Source organism: Cupressus sempervirens, chromosome 7, assembly GCF_028749045.1.
Source record: "Cupressus sempervirens isolate cs-2001-9-10 chromosome 7, ASM2874904v1, whole genome shotgun sequence".
NCBI classification, from domain to species: domain Eukaryota; kingdom Viridiplantae; phylum Streptophyta; class Pinopsida; order Cupressales; family Cupressaceae; genus Cupressus; species Cupressus sempervirens.
The window spans coordinates 805,104,473-805,112,279 of record NC_143124.1 but is presented as its reverse complement, the minus strand read 5'-3'; positions in this window follow the sequence as shown (position 1 = coordinate 805,112,279).

Below are 7,807 nucleotides of genomic sequence, written 5' to 3'. Positions count from 1 at the left end.
CCTTTCCATTGCCTCCCATGAGAAAAAAAACAACATTAGATCTTTTATTGAATGTTGATCCTATGATGAAGGATAAAGCTATTTTTGTTTTCAAACAATTAGAAAATAAACACTACACAAAGGATGTTACATTTGATGAATTCCTACATGAATTCCATCTTCAAGAGGCAAAGTACATTGACATGTTACAAGCAACATAGACACGAAGAGTTGTATTGATAAAAAGGCAACCAACTGATATATGGATAGATGCATTTTCTAGAAAAGTGCCAGCATTATGGTATGCAAATACAAACACACAATTTATATTAGACATGTATGGTACTACATCATAGTGTAGTTCATACATGAAAAAACAAGATCCAACATTGACACTTGCATTCTACCAAATACGAAAACAATGTTCTTATGCTTATAATGAAAAGATTAACTTCATACATAAACTAGGAAATGCATTGCTAAAGTATCAAAAAATATCTAGTTGACAAGTAGTTCATATTGCAATCTCATTGTCAATGTACAAGAGCTCAAGAAAAATAAAATTCACGAACACTTCACCACCTAAAAATAGAGTTCTTATGTTGAAAAGTCCAAAGCTTTTGGAGAAAGAAAATCACAATTCTGAGAACATCATGCATGCCTTTGCAATATATAAGTACATACAATGGTCAAAATATTTAGATAGACTATCATTAGTTGAATATACAACTTTCTACTCAAGCAACCCATTGAAGACTAAAAAAAGAGAAAAGCCATATATCATAAATTACGTAAGATACAATCAACACATTGATCATGAGAATTATTACAGAGAAAAACTTATTCTTTATGTCCCTTTTAGAAACAATGGAAAATCATTTTTACGAGGCTATGAAACATGGAGTACGAAATTTACTGAAAAAAATATAGAAAAAATCTTTACCTCACAAGTACATAATAAATGGGGTGACATTGACCTTGTTGCAATAGAAACCATCAATGATAACAACCTAGCCACATACCTTGAAAATGAACATGCCTAAACCACAAAACAAAAAGAAATAGAGATATATGACATCATAATTGACATTAAACATGCAAACAACAAAAAAAACATGCATACTACTAGCTGCTTATTATTCAATGAAAAAACCCATCCATTCTTGCTTACCAGTGACAAATATTTCAGTTTGCAAAGATAGTTGAATGAAGAGAAACAATCAATAGTAAAAGATTTTTTGATGACAAAGAGAATTGCACTAGACAAACCACTATATTTGTTCTTGATAGGAGGTGCTGGCATAGGAAAAAAATTTACAATAGAGGTTCTCTTTCAAGCAATGATTCAAATCTATGATAAACTACTAGATAGTGACCCATTCAAGCCTAAAGGTATTATTGTTGCCTCCATAGAGAAAGCTACTTATAATGTAGGTGGCATTACTATACATTCTATTTTCCACCTCCCATGTACCTCTTTAAAGATGCTACCTTTGGACTTGAATAGATTTGACAATCTAAGCAAGAAACTAGATCAACTCCAAGTATTGCTCATTGATGAAGTCTCCCTAATTGGTTCTAGAATGTTATACAATATTGACATAAGGCTTCACCAAATCAAATATAAACCAACACAACCATTTGGAAATGTTAACATCATATTTTGTGGTGACTTCTACCAAACACAACCTATGCGTGATAACTAGATATTTGAAGAGCCAACAATTACTGGTGACAAAATACCATACACATTTTGACTTGAAAATGTACTATTCTTTAAATTGCATACTATCGTTAGACAAACAAATCAATATTTAATATCTATTCTAAACCATATAAGAATTGAAAAATAAATTGATCAAAAACCTTTCATATTTGAAAATGACATGCTACAAGACTCCTGCTAACAATCCAAAATTGTCATACTTGTTCCACAAAAATTTAGTTGTTGATGAACACAACAAAAGAATGTTAAACTTCTTACCTACTCAACTTTATGTTTTTGAAACTGTTGATCAACAAGACTTTCAAATTGACAATATCCAATACCAAGTTAATAAATCATCACTACCTGCTATAATTTATTTAAAGCCAAGAATTTTAGTTGAGCTAATTATTGGCAACCTTGATACACATGATGGACTAGTCACTGGTGTTGATGGTATCTTTCAAATGCATACAAGTAAAGCCCCCCCCAACCAACATGCCCTACTATTCTAAGGGTGGAGGGATGAGTCTCTTTATGATATGGGGAGGGAGGTAAAGAGGGGGCAACAACTTAATCAACTACTGGATATAATGCTCTTAGGTAAGCTACTAGTGCTTCTAGCTCTACTATTACTAAACACAAAGATATTATTTAGATTCAATTTAATGACTCTACAATTAGTACCTTATGACCCAAAATAATGCAAAGATTCTAATACACAAGTTCGATTCTTCCTTCTTGGACACTAATGATGAAAATAGCTAGAAAAGTAAAAACATCTTCAAACTTGTTACTCAAAAATAACTCCCTATTAAACTAGTATTTGCACGCACTATACATAGAGCACAAGGCTTAACAATGGATACACTTTCTTTTGATCCTTACAAAGTCTATCAGCATAGTCTAACTACATTGCTTTGTCTTGTGTAACAAATATTGAAACATTGTATTTGATCTATAAATCGAAACTTTAAAGTATCACACAAAGTGTAAAATGAAATGCATCGTTTACAAAATCTCCCACAATATAAACTTCAATATAGTCTTTCCCTTATAACAATCGATCATATCATTGTATGCTCTTTGAATACTTGAAGCTTTGCATTGCATACACAAGAAATTGTCCATGACCATGACTTGCTAAAAGGAACTATTCTTTGCTTTCAAGAAATAGGAGATGAGACACATGACCACCTCCACTTGCTTGATAGAATGTATAATTGTTATTCTTTAGTAGCTATTCATGGCCTATTGACTTATTCTACCAAAACCACCACTGTCTTAAATACCAACACTTTCTCAACAAAATTTATAGAATCCTTAAAAATTGATATTTTGCATATGACCAATAATATATGAATCAAAAAATTTTACATTACACTATATATAGCCATCAATGACATATTCAATCTTATAAAAAATATTTTTGCCAACTTACCACTAAACTACAAAGTCATAATCACTGGAGACTTCAACATTGACATGTTGCAATTCACAAAAAAACAATAAATGTTTCCTACACTTATGCAACACTACAACTTGTCTTTGCTTACTGTCAAGCCAACAACATATGCAAATAGTTATAATTGATCAATTCTAGGTCTACAATATCAATCAACAATATGCAGAATTCACTATCCTAGATACATATTAGTCAGACCATTTTGTGAAATATCTCTATGCCTCCACTTATAACTTGTAAAAATTCCATCTATTTTAGTTACAAATGTTAGAGCAATAATATTTTTTCTTATTAATTAAATCATATTGATTTAATTATTAAGTCACTTATTATCTCTAGTTCTCTCAAGCTAAACTTTAGGCATATAATAATTGATTCTTTTATTAATTATTATCATGCAACCTAGGTTTTACCCTATTAGGGTTTTCATCTCCTTTCATAAGGATTGATCTCTTTGTAATTTATTAATTCACTTTTGATAATTGCATCTCTCTTTTTGCTCATCAAGAATGTCTCATCTATGGATTTGGCAATTCCAAGCTCCATATCTTTGACTTCTCTCTTTCTTTGAAATGTGTTTTGCATGTAGGTTATTCTTGGGAGCTATGGAGTTGATCTTTCATCAACTTCAACATGGTATAAGAGCTCAAAATCTTCATGCCATTGTTTTGTTCTTGAGAGATTTGACATCGATTTTCAAATCCATGGCTTTCAAAGGATTTTTGTATTGAATTTGGGGGTCACTAATTTTTAGTCCACTTTGAGCCTAAATGGACATCACTGTTGAGCTCAGAGCACCCAAAAACGCCTATTTTCATATAAAATTTGTCAAAATTGGACTTAGTTGGAATATGAGGTAAACAAATTTTGTTCCCAAATTGAGCATGTTTCCTGAGGTGATAACTTTTAGATTTTTTGCATGCAAATTGAGATTTTTGGTACATTTCCTAAGGCATTAATTTTCTAAATTTTGGCATGCAAATCAAGATTTTTTGGTTCAAAAATGTGATTTTGGCACATTTCCCAAGGCATCAATTTTGCAAATTTTTGCACACAAATCAAGATTTTTAAAAAATTGATATTTTTGGCACGTTTCTTGAGGTGACATCTTGTGACTTTTAGCAAAAAAATTGATATTTTTTGGGCACAAAAATCGAGATAGTTTTGGTACAGAATTGGCATGCTTATTGAGGTAATTCTAATACTAGTGGGCATGCTTTCTAAGGCATTTGGCATAGATCTCGAGGTGGTATTTTATTTTATTTTTTCCCTTCCAACACTTTTTTTTGACCTACATGTGGTTTTTTGGCCATAATTAGCTCATCCAGACTTTGTTTTTCACCAACGAGATATCAACAAAAAGCTAGTTCTAAGCCCATTCAAGTGATGTAGGTTATCTTTAGTTTTGGTTCTCTTTTGATGGATTTTTTTGCTATCAAAGTTAGGAGTTCTATTTTGCACTCCAGGAGACATATTTTGAGACATTCTATTTTTTCAGATTCTATTACAGGCACATCCCAATCAATTTTTTGATTTTTTACAATCTGATAGATATCTTGGTTGTTTCAGGTCTAGGGATCAATTTTGTTGCTTCATATGATTTTTCATGGGTTGTACTATCTATTGTATCAACCTTATTTCTCTTTTGATCTTTATTGATATCCCTTTGTAATTTTTTGCAAATGCATTGAGATAAAGTGTCACTCTATTGCATTTCAAAATTTTGCACATCTTTGTGTTTTGTTATACTTGAAATACATTATAAAGTACCTTGGAGGGTTTCATGTTGGTCATATTCACTATCTTCCTTTGTTAAGTGAGTGTTCCTTCTATTATATTAGCCTCATGATGTGTTAATGACATGTGCTATTATAGGTGTTTATACCTCCTTTACACTCTTGATGTTCCTTGTTCTTCTTTCTATATGAGATTATGCATTCAGTTTCAATGTTCATGTCTTACCTCTTAGCATTAGAGGGGGGTTATGTTGGTTCTGTTGATTTCTTGGTTTAGTGGAGTGAGCTAAACATTTAGTATTTAATCCTATGTACTAGGAGATTGCATGGCTAGATTCCTATGCATTTCGGTGAGATGGATCATTTACCATATAAACATTCTTTAATTCCTATTTTTGGAGGCCATAAAGATACCTTCCATCTTCGATCAATCAATTCTTCATATTTAATCTTCTCTACTTGGTCATGTTCCATACAGTGAAGGATCTTCAGATCAATAGTTTGGCAGTGTTTGCAGCTTCATGCTTTAGTGGTGTTATTCATGATCATGCTTTTGTTCCTATCTTTTAGAAAATTTAATTTCTATCTCATTTTGGAGGAGGGTTTTTCCCATCTGTTTTTCTCTATTTCTCTTCTTTACAAAGATTTGGTTGTGCTTGGGTACCTCAACAGGCTTTGTTGTTGGGACCCAAAATTACTTTCATTAGTAGTTTCTAGGTTCTTAGCTACTCCCTAAGTTTATCTTAAGGGGGGCTGTTAGTGTAATAAATTATTTTATTATTAATTAAATCAAACTAATTTAATTATTAAGTCACTTATTATCTCTAGTTTTCTTAAGCTAAACTTTAGGGATATAATAATTAATTCTTTTATTAATTATTATCATGCAACCTAGGTTTTACTCTATTAGGGTTTTGATCTCCTTTTATAAGGATTTATTTCTTTGTAATTTAATAATTAACTTTTGATAATTGCAATCTCTCTTTTTTCTTGTCACGAATGTCTCATCTATGGATTTGGAAATTCCAACTTCCATAGCTTTTACTTCTCTCTTTCTATGACAGGTGTTTGCATGTAGGTGATTCTTAGGAGTTGTGGGGTTGATCTTTCATCGTCTTCAACAACAACAACCGAATAGGCTCAATCATTTCATAATGTTGTACAAAATTATTTTGTGTAGACAATTATTTGGGAACATATAAGATGCATACACATTTTTATCTACATTCCTCAAGTACTTTCACATGCATAATTTATTTTAGGTTGATAAAATGAATTCTTTTCTAACATTTTATTACACTTTAGTTCCTTTTTTATTGCAATATCAAGAATTTAGGATATTAGTACATTATTTATATAATGATAACATATATATTATAACATTCTCATTTTATTACTCAATTATTTAGTAATGTAATAACACTTATTTCAACACAACATTATACCAATTATATTGTTGAAAATGGAGGCTTCAAAAAAGAAAATGCTAGCTACAGACACTACAACCAACAAACTGGAAACTGCAACTAAAAGTTATTCCCATAATTATTTTCCATCACACATTTTACCGCACTTACATATGATTTTTTACAATATTCACTTTAACATTATCAAATTTCCACAATCCATTGAAATGTATGACCTATTTCTGGATTTGATTGTGTATGTTTTTTTAGCATTAACATTTTGGATCACACTTCATGATCCATCATCAAGATGAGAGAAAGTAAGAATACAAATTGCATAGATCTTTATTCACATCGTCAAATGAACAAGAAAACCTTTTGCAAGATGAAAACAACTCTAGTGGTAGACAACTAGAAAGATGGTAATGATTAGTGTAGACTTCTTAAATTCTTCACACAAGTTTATAGATTAATGCATTATATAAAATAAATAATTCCATCTTCTCATAGGCTAGATATGGAAGAAAAAAAGATATCCACCATTATGGACATCTATACACTACAATTTGCAACTTGTTTTGAAGGTGACATCCTTGTGACTTATGGTCCTAGCCTATGAAAAAATCCAAAAAGCTTGACAAAAGCACCAATAGTACATGTTGACCTCATGCAAAATGACAATAACATCAAACATTACCAATCATCTAATTGAGAATTTTATCACCACCTTCTTCCTGGAACAAGTGTTTGTATAAACAGTTTTGCACTAAAACAAAAAATACAATATGAAAGAGGTGATGTTGATTATTACCTTGAATTCACTGTACAAACATCAATTGAAATAATAGATTGAGTTTGCAAGAAACAATAACTTATTCCTGACACAACAATAAGTAAACTTATAGACTCACAAAGTAACTACTCAATTGGTACATTAGGCATTTTAGATGCAACACACAAGCAAATGCCAAAAGAGTCTCAACTAAATGTAAAAGATGGAAACTCTACATCAGACACAACAATTGTAAGCTATGCAACTCATTCATGAAACAATTTATTATATTTTTTGTCATAACACAATTTCTTTCTATAGTAACTAACAAAATTCTTACATTTGTAGGTTACAGTTCTTGAATTCCAGCTCAAGCTTATGCAAAAGTATAAGAAATTGTTGGGTATGTGCAGGATCATGGTCAACTAAACTATTCGCTTAAGTGGCAATGAAAAGACATAAAATCAGGGTTATGTCAACTTGATGTGCAATTTTCAACTTGTTATGAACTCTCTGTCAAAAATTTGAGAGAAATGAATCTCTAGGAAATCAAATTCAGTTTCTAAAATACTAGGCCTTATCTTAAAAAAAAAAAAATTGATTGGTCAAAATTTTGAATTTTAATGAAATGTTATAAAACTTTTAGGACAAAAATAAGAAGTAGACGTATGTATGACCATCCTAATCAAACTCAAATGATAATACTTTTTAATAAGATTTTAGATATAAGAAGTATACTCATGC